The 14,692-nt window shown below is 47.3% G+C and overlaps 1 protein-coding gene and 1 long non-coding RNA gene across 5 annotated transcripts in view; one reads left to right on the top strand and one right to left on the bottom strand.

Annotated features, from left to right (window-relative positions):
• Positions 1-14,692, top strand: part of DGKD (diacylglycerol kinase delta) — a 755,036-nt gene that overhangs the window by 243,882 nt on the left and 496,462 nt on the right. The window lies entirely within an intron of this gene.
• Positions 1-14,692, bottom strand: part of LOC146785541 (uncharacterized) — a 308,594-nt gene that overhangs the window by 70,161 nt on the left and 223,741 nt on the right. The gene's annotated exons all lie outside the window — the stretch shown is intronic.

Genomic DNA, 14,692 nt, shown 5'->3' with positions numbered 1-14,692 from the left:
GCGAATATTTAGTTTGACAACACACAATCCCCAAAAAGTATGCAGCTGTGTTGTGACAGGTTAATGAAATGTCATTTCTGAAAGAGACTTCTAACCACAGATTCCTTACCTCAGAATATTTCCCAGGAGTCAGACTGGATCCGTAAAATCTTGTGCAGTACCTCTGTGCACTGGTAGGTGGCGCCAAGGGCTCCACATCAATATTGTCTGCACCAGATGTGATGTGTGAGGTAACTATATAGATACCACCTTAGCCTGTGATATCATTTCCTTTCTTCCGTGCTAAAAGTTGCAGATCTGGAGAGCTTCCTCAGTCACTTTTTGATCCGTTTTTTCCGGTCTTTTGTCAAGCTCTTTCTTCATACCTGTTTTCAGTGTGCTAGAGATATGTCTCCTTCAAAACCTAAGGGTTTTAAACTTTGTGGTGAATGTTACAGACAGATGTCTGTGCTTGGTCCTCTCTTGTTTTGTCTATGGTACTTGGGATTGAGCCACAACTCCAAGGCCTGCTCTGATTGTCTCTTGATGCACCCTAAGGAGATTCAGGAGAGGGTGATGAAGCTTTTTGCAGCGTGGGAACGGAGAACCCTGCATTGCTCCTGTTTTTGGGGACTCAGTTTCGCAGACAATCCTGGGTCCGCTTCCCGGAGCCATTCCCGTGATGTATCGTCCTCTAAGTCGTCGTTGGGTGAGTCCAAAAAGAAGTTGTCAAAGCCCTGCTTGACTTTGACACGCTCTTCCATTTCCCCAGAAGGATCGCAGGGGACATCCTTGAGCCTCTAGACCTCGTTCTTGCACTCCAACTGCAGAGCCAGCACCTACTCAGTCTCTGCACCTCCCAGATTTCCTGGTGCCAGAGTGACTCCTGCCTAGCTTCAGGAGTTTTATGAGGCATTGGCCCACATCGCTGGGCGACCGTTTCCCGCTGGTGCGTCTTCTGTCACAAAGAGCTGACAGGTGCTCGTCCTGGATTACTGTCCATGGGCCCTCCCGCAGTGCGGTCTGGACCCTCTGAGTCCATCCAGAGCGACTCCGGTACTAAGCCTCATTCCAGCTCTATGACCTTCAGCAGAGTTTGGTCCCTTAATGCCTATTCTGGCATCACTGACTCTGCATGAGTAGGTTACTGTTCTTTCCGACACCGAGACAGTGCTGTGTCGGCCCCATCCGAGCTCGAAACTGGGGCTACCCTTGCCACAGCAGTCTTCAGATTTGGACACTATGCCCCTGTCTTTTGGCACTGAGTTAAGGATGAAAAAGAGTATGGAGTCCCTCTTCAGGGTTGGTCTCCCCTCCTGGTCCTGCCACCAAGGAGAGTGCTTTGTCCGTGATGGTCATGACAAAGGCAGCTGAGGCCCTTTTTAAAAAGAAATTGTTTATTGGTTTTCAAATAGTTAACACATCCCCCCAACTTAGTCATTCATGAAGACAGTGCACATTTTCACCATTCTCATGTTATACAAGACAGACTGCTACATACATATCTGTTTGGAGGTACAGACATCAGAAATCATTAACCCACATTGGTTTCTGCCCCTCTTGCTGTCAATAGCAATAGGTCTGGTTTACAGCGGCGAGGGTCCCCTGCTCAATGAAGGAACCGTTCTCGTGTTAGGCTATGTAGTAAGTGTGTTGCGATCAGATGTGGTTGTCCCTGCTGTATCAGTCAGTCTTAAATAGGATGTAAAAGGTTTCCAGATGTCTTTGGGTCGTGTCATTTGGGGTAACAGGTCCCAGTATGTTGATAATTGTTCCTTGCAGTATTGAATGTCTGCAATCGAGGCTCGTTGGGTCGGTGCTGGCCATTTTTCCAAGTGTATCGCCACTCTGTGTTTAGCCAGCAGCAGTAGCATCGCTGTGAGGCGTCAGCACGCTTTCGAGACATTCTTCACGTAGCCCAGCAGGCAGACAATGGGGTCCAGCGGGAGTGGTGCCCCAGTTATGGCACTGACTGTGTCGCACAACTCGGCCCAAAAGTGTGCTACTTTGGGACAGTTCCATGCTAAGTGCAAAAAAGTGGCTTCTGGGCTATGGCATCGTACACAGTGCGAATCAACCGTCAGGCCGATTCTATGGAGTTGTGATGCTGTACGATATGTCCTGTGTAAGTAGTTTAAGTGTATCAATCACAATATAAAGTTGGGAGATAGCTGTTCAGTTTGGGCGGAACAATAATACCACTGTGCTTCCGATATATGAGTGTAGGTCCCCCTCCGTCCAAGCCGTCTGGGCCTTTGTAGTGTCTATTGTCGAGGCGGTTGTGTTAGTGTGTAAAGTCGAGTTATGAGTTTGCTCGGTGAAGTAGTTGTGTGCACATATTCTAGTGCTGTAAAGATGGGAGGGGGCAGGGAAGGTATCATGCAGCGTGTGGCAAGTGGCTCTGATTTGATAGTATAGTAGGATGTCTGAGAGGGTCCGAGTTCCTGTGTCAGTGTTCAGAAAACTAGGGAGACATTTGACGCCTCGATATAGGTCTGCAAACCTTTTGATACCGCACATGCCCGCATGTCTGGTCGCTCCCTTATCTTGTAGAGGAGGGAATGCGGGGTTGTCTACTATGGAAGCAGTGGGCGTCTATATCGCAGTGAGGCCTGATCTCTGATTGTGGCCGTCCCACGCCCAGCGTACACATTCCAAAGTACTGACTTCAGCTTTGGGGGCCTTGTATTGTTGAAACACCGCAGTTTTCAGAGGCCACCGCATCAACTGGTCATGTTCAATCGCTAAATACTGCTGAAATGGGGTGGGGTGCAACCAGTGGTGTAAAAATTGCGCCTGAGCGCACAGCGCATATAGCTTCATGTCCGTAGCCCCCAATCCACCGTGCGCAGGCGGCAATGTTAACTTTTTGTATGAGACTCTCGGATGTCGACCCGCCCATGTGAGCGTGATTAAGTTTGACCGGATCCTTTTAAAGAATTGTACAGTAAGTGGTAGAGGGATATTTACAAAGAGGTACAGGAACTTTGGAAGCATCTCCATCTTAGCGATGGCTATGTGGCCAGTTAGTGACAGTGGAAGTTTGATCCATAGTGGGATTCGGGTTTCCTGCCATTCCAATGCACATCCATAGTTCGCTCGCCATAGTTCGTCAGGGCCCTTACTCAGCCATATGCCCAGATATTTGATAGGCTCCTCCGCCCATTTCAAAGGATATTCGCCAACATAAGGCGTTGCGGATTCCGTTAGTGGAAAAAGAATCGATTTGGACCAAATTACGTGGATTCCGTAGTAACCGCCATAGCTGACCAACTCCTGTATCACTGGTCCCAACTTCGTTTCTGGGTTTCGCACATACAGTGCCACATCATCACCATACATGGATACAATGAGGCTGCGAGTGGTAAAGCCACTGTCCCATTCTTCATGGTGCTTCTGTAATCGGGCCGCCAATGGCTCCATGGCTATGGCAAATAAGATCGGGTAAAGGTGGCATCCCTGTCTAGTGCCATGAGTAATGTTTACTGGATCCAAGATACCTCCGTTTAGTCTAATCCGTGCTGTGGAAAGGTTGTACAATAGTTCTATTTTCAGTATGAAGTTATGACTCAGTCCCAACTGTCGCAGTAGGGTAAAGAGAAAATGCTAGTCCAGAGTATCAAAGGCTTTGGTGGTGTCCAATAGGGAAGCTGCCGCCAGGATATCGGGGTGTATATGGTGCATAATCGCAAAAATAGTATGGAGATTGTGTGATGTTGCACTCCCTGGGACGAAGCCCGACTGGTCCGGCCATACAATCAGTGGCATAAGGGGCAACAAATAGTTCGCCAGGACTTTCACATAGATCTTATTGTCTATGTTTATTAAAGAAGTGGGCGATATGTGTCACATAAGTCAGCGGGTTGGTCTGGTTTTAGAACAGTCTCAATTACCGCCTCTCTCAGCGAGGGGAGTGAGTCTTCCCAATGTTAGTGACTCGTGGTACATCTCCATGAGATGTGGAATAAGTATGGGGGCATATTCTTTGTAAAACCCTTGTTTCAGTCCTTCGAGGCCCAGGGTTTTATCTACCGGCATACTCGTGATAAACTGGGCAATCTCTTCTGGTGTAATCGGAGTGTCTAAATAATCCCTGTGTCCTTGGCCCAGCCACAGGTGTTGTATAGAGTCAAAAATTCTTCCAGTGACTCTGGTTCTCTCTCTATTCCAGCAGTGTACAATTGGGCGTAAAAAGAGGACATTACTTCTGGTAATTGTAACGGCTAAGAGATCAGTCAGGAGTCTTTTCCCCTTAATTCCGTCACATATGTGGCAGCATGAGCTTTGAGTAGTAATCCAGCTAATGTCTTACCTAGGTGATCTCCCTCGCCATACCTATGCGCCCGGGCCTCTTTACCTAGGTAGTGAGTTTCTCTATCTGCCTCTTCTTTATACGCTGAGATTCTCTCTCTGATGTCAGCTAGCACAGAGGGATCAGGAGTTCTGCAATTGTCCCTTTCTAATTCCCTCTTCTAGCTTGCCTAGTGTAACACGCAGCGTGGAGGGCAATTCCACGATCCCGACGTTGCATGCAAAGCAATCTTTTTGCTGTATGGATCTTCTCTCTAAACGCAGCATTGCGCTATGCATTCGGGGGGAGTCGCCATGAAAAGGCTCGGGGTGGGCTGGGGGATCTGGAGTGTCTTAAAAGCAAGTGAATATCGTCGTCTTGTGTTTCTGTTTCAGCTGGCTGCGTTGTTAGCCTATCTGCATCCTGGGTGGGTTTGCCCTGTCTGGTATGGCGGCGTTCCTTAAAGGTGAGTTTGGACTGCTTAGTATTAGGCTTATATATCACACTAAGGGGTACGAATAATGGAGAAAAATAAAGCATCAGACATCACTGACTCCAAATGAATGTATCTCACAAAAAGTGACGAGATGCTTATGTCCTAAGAGGGAGACATGTGTGTATGAGGAAGGGAGGCCAAGAAAATAATTCTTTTAAAGACGAGAACCCTCACTCACCCGAGGGTGACATGCTTCATCATTGGGTCCCCTCTTGCACACTGTAACCGCAAGGTATACAGTGTGGGCTACAACTCTCAAAAAAGGGGGACAAGAGAGGAGCGTGAGGTGTTTTAATGGGGGTATCCAAAGTGACAGGGGGAGTAAGGGGCAGAGTGTGAAAAGAAACAGTGTGTAGGTAAGTAAAACTAGCTACAGGGTAACAAAATCAATTTTAATAGTAGTTCCCATCAGCTAGGATTAAAATGAGGTGATCTAGGATTAACCAAATATCCTAGTAATTGGTGGTCGACATGTTTCTGCCAGATGACTTAATTGTTCGCGGCATTCATCAGGACCTCTCAATATATCACTCTGCTCATATAATTAAAAATGAATTACAGACCATACTCGTTGGTAGGTACTAAATGACACAAGGACCAGCTGCAGTCCGGTGCAATGTCTCTGAAAAAAATTAACAGTTCATTGTCATTTATACCAACTTAAAAGGTCAACCTCCACATACCCAAAAGAAACACCACACACGTGATATGTGTTGCACACGTGATTAAAACACAAAACATTCTGGTGAGTAAGTATTTTCTAGGAACTCACCTATGGGTAATATTAATTTACCTCTACCTTGCGACGAATGGTGCTAAAGAGCACAGGTTGCTAAAAAGATAAAAGACTGGTTCAGAATGGTTTACACAAGTTGCACGAAGAAATATATAAACACTAATAGATAAGTGTTGCTCTCAATCGATGTAGTGTGGCGAGCACTATCTAGAATTCACCCAGACAGCAGTATTTCAAAAATAAAAATAGGCTTATTCTCATGTCCCAAAAGGAAGGAGAGGAGACGATGGAGAGGTGTGACACGCATTCACTTCATGCCACGTCTCACATGTAGATGTAAGGGACATATTGTGTGCCAAATCACAATCGTATGTGTCACGTCTCACATGTAGATGTACGTATTGTGTGCCAAATCACAATCATATGTAAGTAAAAACACATACAAATCAATCTTCCCAGCGAGTGGGTCCAGAGCGTCACTCGCCCGCTCCCAGCTCTTAGAATCATCAAGTTTGACACTACAGGTAAAGTTGGTAGAAACTGCGCTGACCCGTTTTGAAAAAACCTTTTATATTATAGTATTAGGCTTACCCATTGTCTTAGGTGTGGCTCCAGCAGCCCTCGCTTTAACCTTCGTCCGAGTTCTTGTACACGTAGTGCGAGGGGGGGGCAGCAGTGACCACTTTAACGTCTGCAGGTTCTGTCAATGGCTTATTGTAAGGAGTTGTGAAAGCGATGAAGTATAGATCGCGCTTCCAACTTGTATCTCTCTTTATAGGCAATGCCGTCTCTTCACCCAGGCATTTAGTTGCAGGGTGATATGCTCAGGGTGGGGCCCCAGCGGCGAGGTCCCATGGGCGGCTTGGTTTTGGTGAATCTAGGGAGGGACTGTGGGATCCAGATCTCATCTCTTGTTTTTCCAGAGGTGAAGTCCCACAGATATCAGGTGCCAGCGGGCCCCCCAGGGTGCGGTGCAGTGAAGGTGGGGAAGGGCTAGCACAGCTCGCGGGGCAGGTTGCCAGGTTTCCAGTGCTGTTGCGGACTCACGGTCTGTTGGCCCTCACACCCCAGTGGGATTGCCTCCAACCTTAGTGATGAACTGATAGTCTGCAGCTTGAATGGCAGTTTTTCGGGGCCTCGCCCTTCCTCTGTCTCTTCGTCCCACCGTCTCTGCAGCCGCTGCTTCTCGTCTGTTAGCCAGACTAGGATGTAGGCCTCGCAGGGCCTCTTCAGGTGTATTGCGGTTACGGGCGGCGGTCTTCCGTCTTTTCATTAGGGTGCGAGCCCAGGGTCTAAATTTGCGCTGCTTCACCCTGTGCCACCCCCACAACAGAGGAACAAAAGCTGCAGCTTCTCCATTACGCCGGCCCCACTGTTCTTGACCTCGTCCCCTCACCGGAAGGCGGCTGTGTGCTCACCTCTCAGTCCGCCCCACTGCTCTCTCTCATCGCGGGTGAGTTGGCCTAAGTCACACATCTCTCAGACACTCTGGAGTGTGTGCAATAGTTGCAGAGGTCACTTCTTCGCTTCACTATCGGTGAGGAAGTGCAAAGCCGGTTCCGCCCCAGGCGAGCTCCGGCAGTCTCGTATCTCGAGTTTCAGCGGTCACTCCTCCGGCAAGCACTTCTACAGGCCACCTCCGCCTTACGTCCCCGGGCAGCGTCAAGCTCTTGCCGGGCTAATTGCGTGTTTCTGGTGTCATTAGCTGCTGCAGCATATCGCAGGGTTGGAAGTCCTCATCCTCTGAGGGTTCATGTGTCCACTGGACGTGGGATGTAGCAGGATAATGTTGCTCGGCTGGCAGAGCCCACTCAAGCTGCGGCCACCTTGCAGCCAGGTGAACCCACCCCCGGCAACTGAGGCCCTTGAACACCATCTTCCATCAGCGGAAGTCAAGGCTAATGTCTTAACGGATGTGCTCCAGCTGGGGAAAACCAGAGTGTAGCTTCTGCTCCCATTTAACAAAGCCCTTACGGATGTCCTCCTGAGGGCCTGGTCCAAACCCTGTTCATGGGTCCCCATCAACAGCCAGGTTGCCTGCCATCATCACCCTGTGCCTGGAAACTTTGCATTCCCAGCATCCCACACCAAGAGTTTGGTGGTGCAGACTTCAACAGACAAAGTTAATCCATGGGGTTTTCCCTCTGCACACCCGGATCAGAAGTCCAAAAGGTTGGGCACATTTGGCATGACGATTTTGTCTTCCACCAGCTTGGCCTTGCTGTCCGTTAATACTGCTAGCTCTCTGGGATGCTACTCCCACGCTCCATGGAACTCGGTGGAACAGGTACTACCCATTTTCTCTGAGGAATCCTGGCATTCCTCACACAAGCCATGCTCGATGAATGGGATATGGCAAAATGGGCCCTAAGCCATGAGTTGGACACAACTGATTCCATTGGCAAACTAATGGACTCTACGGTGGCTCTTAGAGGCCACATTTTCTTGCGTTCCACAGGCTTTTTGGGGGATATCCCTGTGAGACTTGTGGACATGTCCTTTGATAGCTCTCGCTTGTTCAGCGAAAAGGCAGCTACAGCGGTGGAACGCTATAAGAATGACAGGGTTCACTCCTTGGGGTTGAGTGTTGCCTCTCACCAACCATATTCCTCCTTACGTCCATTCTGTAGCTTCAGTAGGTGACTTCAGCCCCACCAGTACTAGCCATACCCGCACGGTTAGCAGGTTCTTCAGCCTTTTTGTGGCAGAGGCTCCCACAGATCTTTCAGACACCAAGGTAACCACACTACCCAGTCCTCCACCTCTCCTGCTCCTGCCTCCCCAAATCACTTTATTTCACCCTCCATGACACACCGCCATCTGGTATGTGGCAGAATATGTTACTTTTTACTAGAGTGACAGACTGTCACCTCAGAGAAATAGGTGTTACAGATGTTTGGCTGGGTGATGCCCTTCCATTCCTTGAATGCCACCATCTGTACACTGACAGTCGGAGGACAATCTGTTCTTGTTACGTCAGGAAGCAAAGGTTCTTTTTGCCAAGTGAGCCATCGTGAGGGTTCCGACACCAGAAGTAAGTCTTGGCTACTATTTCCTCTACGCTGTGGTGCTAAAAATGGATAGAGACCTCCACCCTATTCTAGACTTGTGCCCTCTCAATGCCTTCTTGAGAAAAGACCGGTTCAAGATGCTCACCCTTGCCCAGATTCTTTTTGCCCTGGATCCTGGTGACTGGATGGTAGCATTGGACCTGCAGGATGCATATTATCTTGTGCCCATCTTGCAGGCCCATGTTTCCTGCAGTTCACGATGATCCAGGAGCATTACCATTTCGCCGCGCTCTCTTTTGGCCTCACCATTACCCTTGGCTGTTCACAAAAGTGAAGGCGGCGGCTGCTCCTCTTTGGAGGTCAGGTCCCAGTCTTCCCCTACTCCAGCAACTTGCTGTTGAAGGTGGGCTTGCTCCAGACAGTTGTCACCCACCTCTAGACTACATCGAACCTTCTTCATTAGTGGGGGCTCACTATCAACATTCCATAGTCACACCTGACTCCTTCTCAAACACTTCCTTTCATCCGAGCCATTCTGGACACACAGCAGTTTTGTGCCTAGCTTCCAGCATGGAGAGTGCAGGAGTCTTGGGCTGTGATCCTCCTGTTTCAGCCTTAGTCCTGGATTATGGTAAAGCATATTGGATGACATATGCGGGCCCTGCAGTGGTATCTGAAGTCCCGGGGAGCACAACACCAGTGAAATCTCTCTGACGGGGACTGATTTTGAGGGTGACTGCAAGAGATCTGCAGTGTTGGCTACTGAATAACAATCTGGTCAGTGACTTACCCATCTCCCTTCCCCTCCCAGCGCAGACCATGGTGACTGATGCCTTATTTCTATGACGGGGTACCCATTTGAGGGAGGTATAGATTAGAGGATTCTGGTCTCGGGAAGGTGGCACATCGATCTGTTGGAGTAGTTGGCCATCTGTTTGCCATTGTAAAGTTCCTTCCATTCATCAAAGGGATGCTGGTGCAGTTGCTTATGGACAACACCACTGCCATTTGGTACTGCAACAAGGATGGTGAGGTGGGGTCGTGGCCCATGTTCCAAGGGGCCCTGCATCTCTGGATGTGGCTGAAATGTAAGGACATCTTCTTGATTGTACAGCACCTGCGGGATCCCTAAATGCCAGGGCAGATGAAGTCAGCCGTTTACTCCTTGAGGTTCATGAATGGCATCTACACCAGGAGGTAGTGCAAGGTCTTTTCCGTGAATGGGGAGTCCCTGGGCTATATCTGTACGCCGGCGTCAAGAACACACAATGTCAACACTTTGGGATGTTAGAGTTTCCAAAGCGGCACTCGCTCTGAGACACTTTCCTTTGGGAGTGGAATGCGGGACTCCTGTATGCCTTTCCGCAGTTGCCACTCCTTCCTGGATTCCTCAAAAAGATGACGACCAGCCTGGCCCAAGTCATCCTAGTGGCTCCGTATTGGGTGCTGAGAGAATCGTATCCCAAACTGTTAGGCATGAGCATCTGTCCTCAGATCAGGCTTCTGCTTTAGGAAGATCTTTTGTTGAAGCAACAGGTCCGGGTCCTGCATCCCAACCTGTTCACGCTTCATTTTCATGCTTTGAGATTGAGCGGGGACAGCTGAGCAGTTTCAAATTCCTGCCGCGGTTTCTGATGTTATTGTCAACAAAATCTGTATATGCCTGTCATTTGGACAAGTTTGTGGATTGGTGATCTGACAAGCATGTTGACCCACTTCATGCCAAACTGTCAGAGGTGTTACTGTTTGTGTCATCATTGGCCTACCAAGGCTTTGCTGTGATTGGTAAATCGAGTACCATAAAATGAGTAATAGTAAAACTTGTTATTTGCATTGCTTTACAATGCATAGAAATGGCAGGACTGTAATTTGAAGCCTATATTAAAACAAATTATTAATATACATTAACCCTTCCCCGTACACCTGCGCTCATCTTCTCCTAAATACCATTCATTACACCATAGCCTAATCCTGATCCTAAACTTTGCCAATTATGTTAAACCTAACCCTATCTCTAAACCTTTGCCTTATGCTAATTCTTAATCTGATCCTAACTCTAACCGTAAACTCTATACCTTAACAAAAACTTCCCTTTCCCCTAGCCCTATATGCACTTACCTTATTCAGTAGTGTACTATTTGGAGTAGTTGTATTCTGCGTAGTCGTATGAATTGGTGTAGTGCATCTGATGTAATCATAGTGGATTCTAGGATGTAGGTTTGCATCAGTGCAGATGGTATTGTTTGCAAGTAAAACTATATTAACTGCTGTATTTTTGCCAAAATGTAGAATTAAAAAGTTTAATTTCCCAAGCACCTCATATAACTATTGATTTTAATTTTTATTGCCATGAAAGTAATTCTTCCCCTCAGTTTTAGGCCTGGAATACTTTGTACATTTATAGGTGTGGAATCTTAATACTTGCTTAACTAAAAAGTTTAAATGAGTTATTACTTGCATGTAATTTTTTGGATTCAGCAGAGTTGATCTTAGGAAATATTAATGCTGCCAACTTGTCGCAAATTATGTTGTCTGTCCAGGGTTAGCTTTAGAGTGGTGCGACTGGTGTCACGCTCCGGTTGGGTGTTCTGCATTTTAAAATAACTTTTGCGTTCAAAGACATCCACAGCAGAGTTCCTTGTGTGCCCTGCAGTTTACAGATGATAATAAAAATGTCATGATAACACTGGTAATTAATGTTCCTGCAGGGAGATTTGTTTTATTTAGTTGCAGCTTTGAATCTTCATACATCTTCATAATGTAGTGAAGAGATGTTAATGTGTCTCTTGCAAAGCTCAACATGTAATATGCAGATCACAGAATTGTATTTTGTGTAGCTAGCTTAGTGGGTTGCTGATTTCCTTTAGTTACTTGCAGTTCATAGGTTACAATCCTAATAGCACAGTGAGCTTTGAACTGGCATCAAAGAGTTGCATGGAGACCGTAAGGCATAGGATTAGGACCTTATGCTTTTTCCCTCAATCTTATGTTAATTTAGGGTTTCTAAAAAGGATGCTGTTGGACAGAAATACATTCTTATTAGTAAAGACAAACCCAACAACTGTGTTGCAATTTAAATCTTGAGTTTGTGTTTCTCTAGACCAAACACTCTTAACATATAATGCCTACCAGTATGGATGATATGCGACATCCTCCCCTTTTAGCCCTTGTTGTCTTATTATTATTATTTTTTTAAAGTATTTTATTGAAATTTATGCATGCTACATACATAGCAATGGAAAGTGCATTTATCATTAAACAAATAGAACAATCCGTGGCAACAGAGTGGTACAATAGTACGTACATTCCAATATGACTTATACATACAGTGCAGGGCAGAGTTCATAACAAGCCAACAGAGTATAGCAGGGCCATACATCAGGAGCACAAGGTGTTTCACTGTCCTGTGAGCGGAGATGCTGCAGAAGTGGTTTCCAAATATCCTTGGGCCTGGAGGTGGTAGGCAGCTCCTCAGTGTATAGGGCCAGAGTCTCACAGCAGTATAGCCTATCTTTTAACCACAGGGAGGTAGAGGGACTCGAGCGGCTCTCCCAGGACATTGCCACCCTGCGCTTAGCAAGCAGCAAAGCTATTTTTACAAGTATGCATATCGCACCTTTCAGGGATGGCACAAGGCCAAGTAAACACACATGGGGGGTGAAATCCAAGTCAAGATTGGTCATATCATGCATTATTTTAATCACAGCAATCCAGAATTCCGCTACTTTCCCACATTCCCAGGCCAAGTGCCAGAAGTTTGCTCCCGGGGCGCCGCAACGCTTACATCTATCATGCTCTCTAAGGCCGTATTTGAATAGCTTGTATGGTGTATAATAAACTTGATGAATGTACTTAAAATGAATAATGCGTAAATTGCCGTTAGATGTGAGTTCTTGAGTCAGTTGGCAGCAGTACCCCTACTCCTTCTGTGTGAGCGGTGGAACTAGTTTCTCGGTCCACTTTTCCATGATTGTGTTGTGAGACAGAGGAGTTTCATCTCTAGCCGCTCAGTAAAGTTTAGTCACCAGCATATGTTTCGAAGTGCTGGTGAGCAGGGTGTGTAGTGGCTGTAGCGTCGGGGGTTCTATCGGGAAAGTAGGGTAGTGTGCCTGTCGTGCTGTCTTTAGCCTGTAAATGGTGAAGGTAAAGAGAATTGTCTGATTTTGTACATAGCTTAGGTCCGCTTGCTCTAGAAAGCTACCCGCAGGGAAAAGGTCCCGCATTTTGTCAATGCCCGCTAATGTTAGAGTTTGCATTACCCCTTTCTCATGAGTGACTGATATGCCAGCATGGTGTGCCAGGGTCATAAGTGGAGAGTATAGTGGGAGTTTATCTACTCTTCGGCCCAGTGCCTGCCAGGCTGCGATGGTGGCATCAATTGAGTTGATTTCCGAGCGGGGTGTGTCCCTGTACGCATGAGTCAGTATGGGGCCTAACGAAACAGGGTGTGCATCACCGTCCTCCACAGCCACATGTGAGATGAAGTCATGTGAGCGGTACCGGTAGTAAGTATACTGGGCCTGTGTGCAAAGATAGGAGAGATGCATGTCAGGTAGACTGAAGCCCCCCCTACTGTAGTCCAGTGTGAGGGTCGACAGTCTCACTTGTGCCTGCTTTCCCCCCCATATCAGCCTAATTAACAGCAATCTAATCGTTTTGAAAAATGTGTCAGGCAACTGTACGGGGATGGTGGTGAAGTAATATAGGAACTTAGGTAGGACAACCATTTTTATAAGTGCCATGCAGTCTGCCAGTGATAGCGGCAGACGTATCCATCTGTCCACCTGCTGCTCCAGCTTTGTGCAGTAGTTTTCACGAACCACTGCTTCCGGGTCTCGATGAACCCACACCCCGAGGTACTTGACAGGGTCCGCAGACCACACCAGCAGGAACTCCAGCGCGTGAGGAAACGTGGAGGTGGTTAATGGGACTATCATCGATTTTGACCAATTTATAGTGAGGCCAGAGAATCTTCCAAATCGGATATATTCTCTTGGAACCGGCACCAGAAAGGTCTGTGGCTCTCTAATGAATAGAAGCATATCATCCGCATAGAGTGATATGCTCACAGGGCGATGAGCAAATTGCAGAGCTGCCTCTCTATGCCTCTGTCTGATTATACAGGCTAATGGTTCCGGCATTATTGCATATAAAAGCGGCGAGAGGGGGAATCCCTGTCTTGTTCCCCTACAGATTGGGATGGGGTCCGACGTAATACCCTCCACTCGAACACGTGCTGATGGGCCAGCATATAGCAGTCGTATCCAGTTGTTGAACAGTGGCGGGAAATCCATTTGGGTAAGAATATTAAAGAGATATCTCCACTCTATAAAGTCAAAGGCTTTGGCTGAATCAAGAATCACAGCCGCTGCTTGTAAGTCGGGGTCAAGAATGTGATACATGGCAAACAGTGTCTGCAAGTTGTGCGATGTGGATCGTTCGGGTATAAAGCTGGACTGATCCGGTAAGACTAAATTGGGCATCAACGGCATGAGTCTGGTTGCCAATATTTTTGCCAATAGTTTCACATCAATGTTTATAAGTGATAGCGGACGATAGGAGTCACAACGGGTTGGTGGCTTGCCTTTTTTGAGTAAAGTGATAATGAGGGCCTCCCTGAGCATAGGAGGAAGCGAACCCACCTCAAAGGCCTCAGCGTACATTTTGAGAAGGTAGGGCGTCAGTTCCTCTGCAAACTCCTTATAGAACTCGCAGGTGAGCCCATCAGGGCCTGGGGCGTTTTTGTTCTGAAGGGATTTAATCGCTGTCTTAATATCATCTTCAGTGATAGGCTGGCACAGGTAGTCTCTCTGGCCATCCGATAGCCACGCAAGAGCAATATCTGATAGATAGTCATCTAAGACCGACGCAGAGGCACTGTTCTGTGAGGTGTACATGTCTTTGTAGGCTGTTTGGAATTGCATGACAATGTCTCTGGTAGAATAGTGGTCCACCCCCGAGGCGTCTGTTATTTTAGTGATGGTGTATGTGTCTTCCCTTGTCTTAATTCTGCACGCTAATGTGTGTCCAGGCTTACCGCCCTCTCCATAGGACCTAGCAACATGGCGCCTGGATAAGTATCGAATGTCGTCGTTCGCTAGTTTGTTGTATGCCGTAAGTGACTCCTTGATTTGGGCAAATAGTGCCACACTAGATGAACACTCATAATCGCGTTCCAG

The sequence above is a fragment of the Triturus cristatus genome, chromosome 11 (assembly GCF_964204655.1).
Source record: "Triturus cristatus chromosome 11, aTriCri1.1, whole genome shotgun sequence".
Classification (NCBI taxonomy): Eukaryota; Metazoa; Chordata; class Amphibia; order Caudata; family Salamandridae; genus Triturus; species Triturus cristatus.
This window is presented reverse-complemented; position numbering and strand designations above follow the sequence as displayed.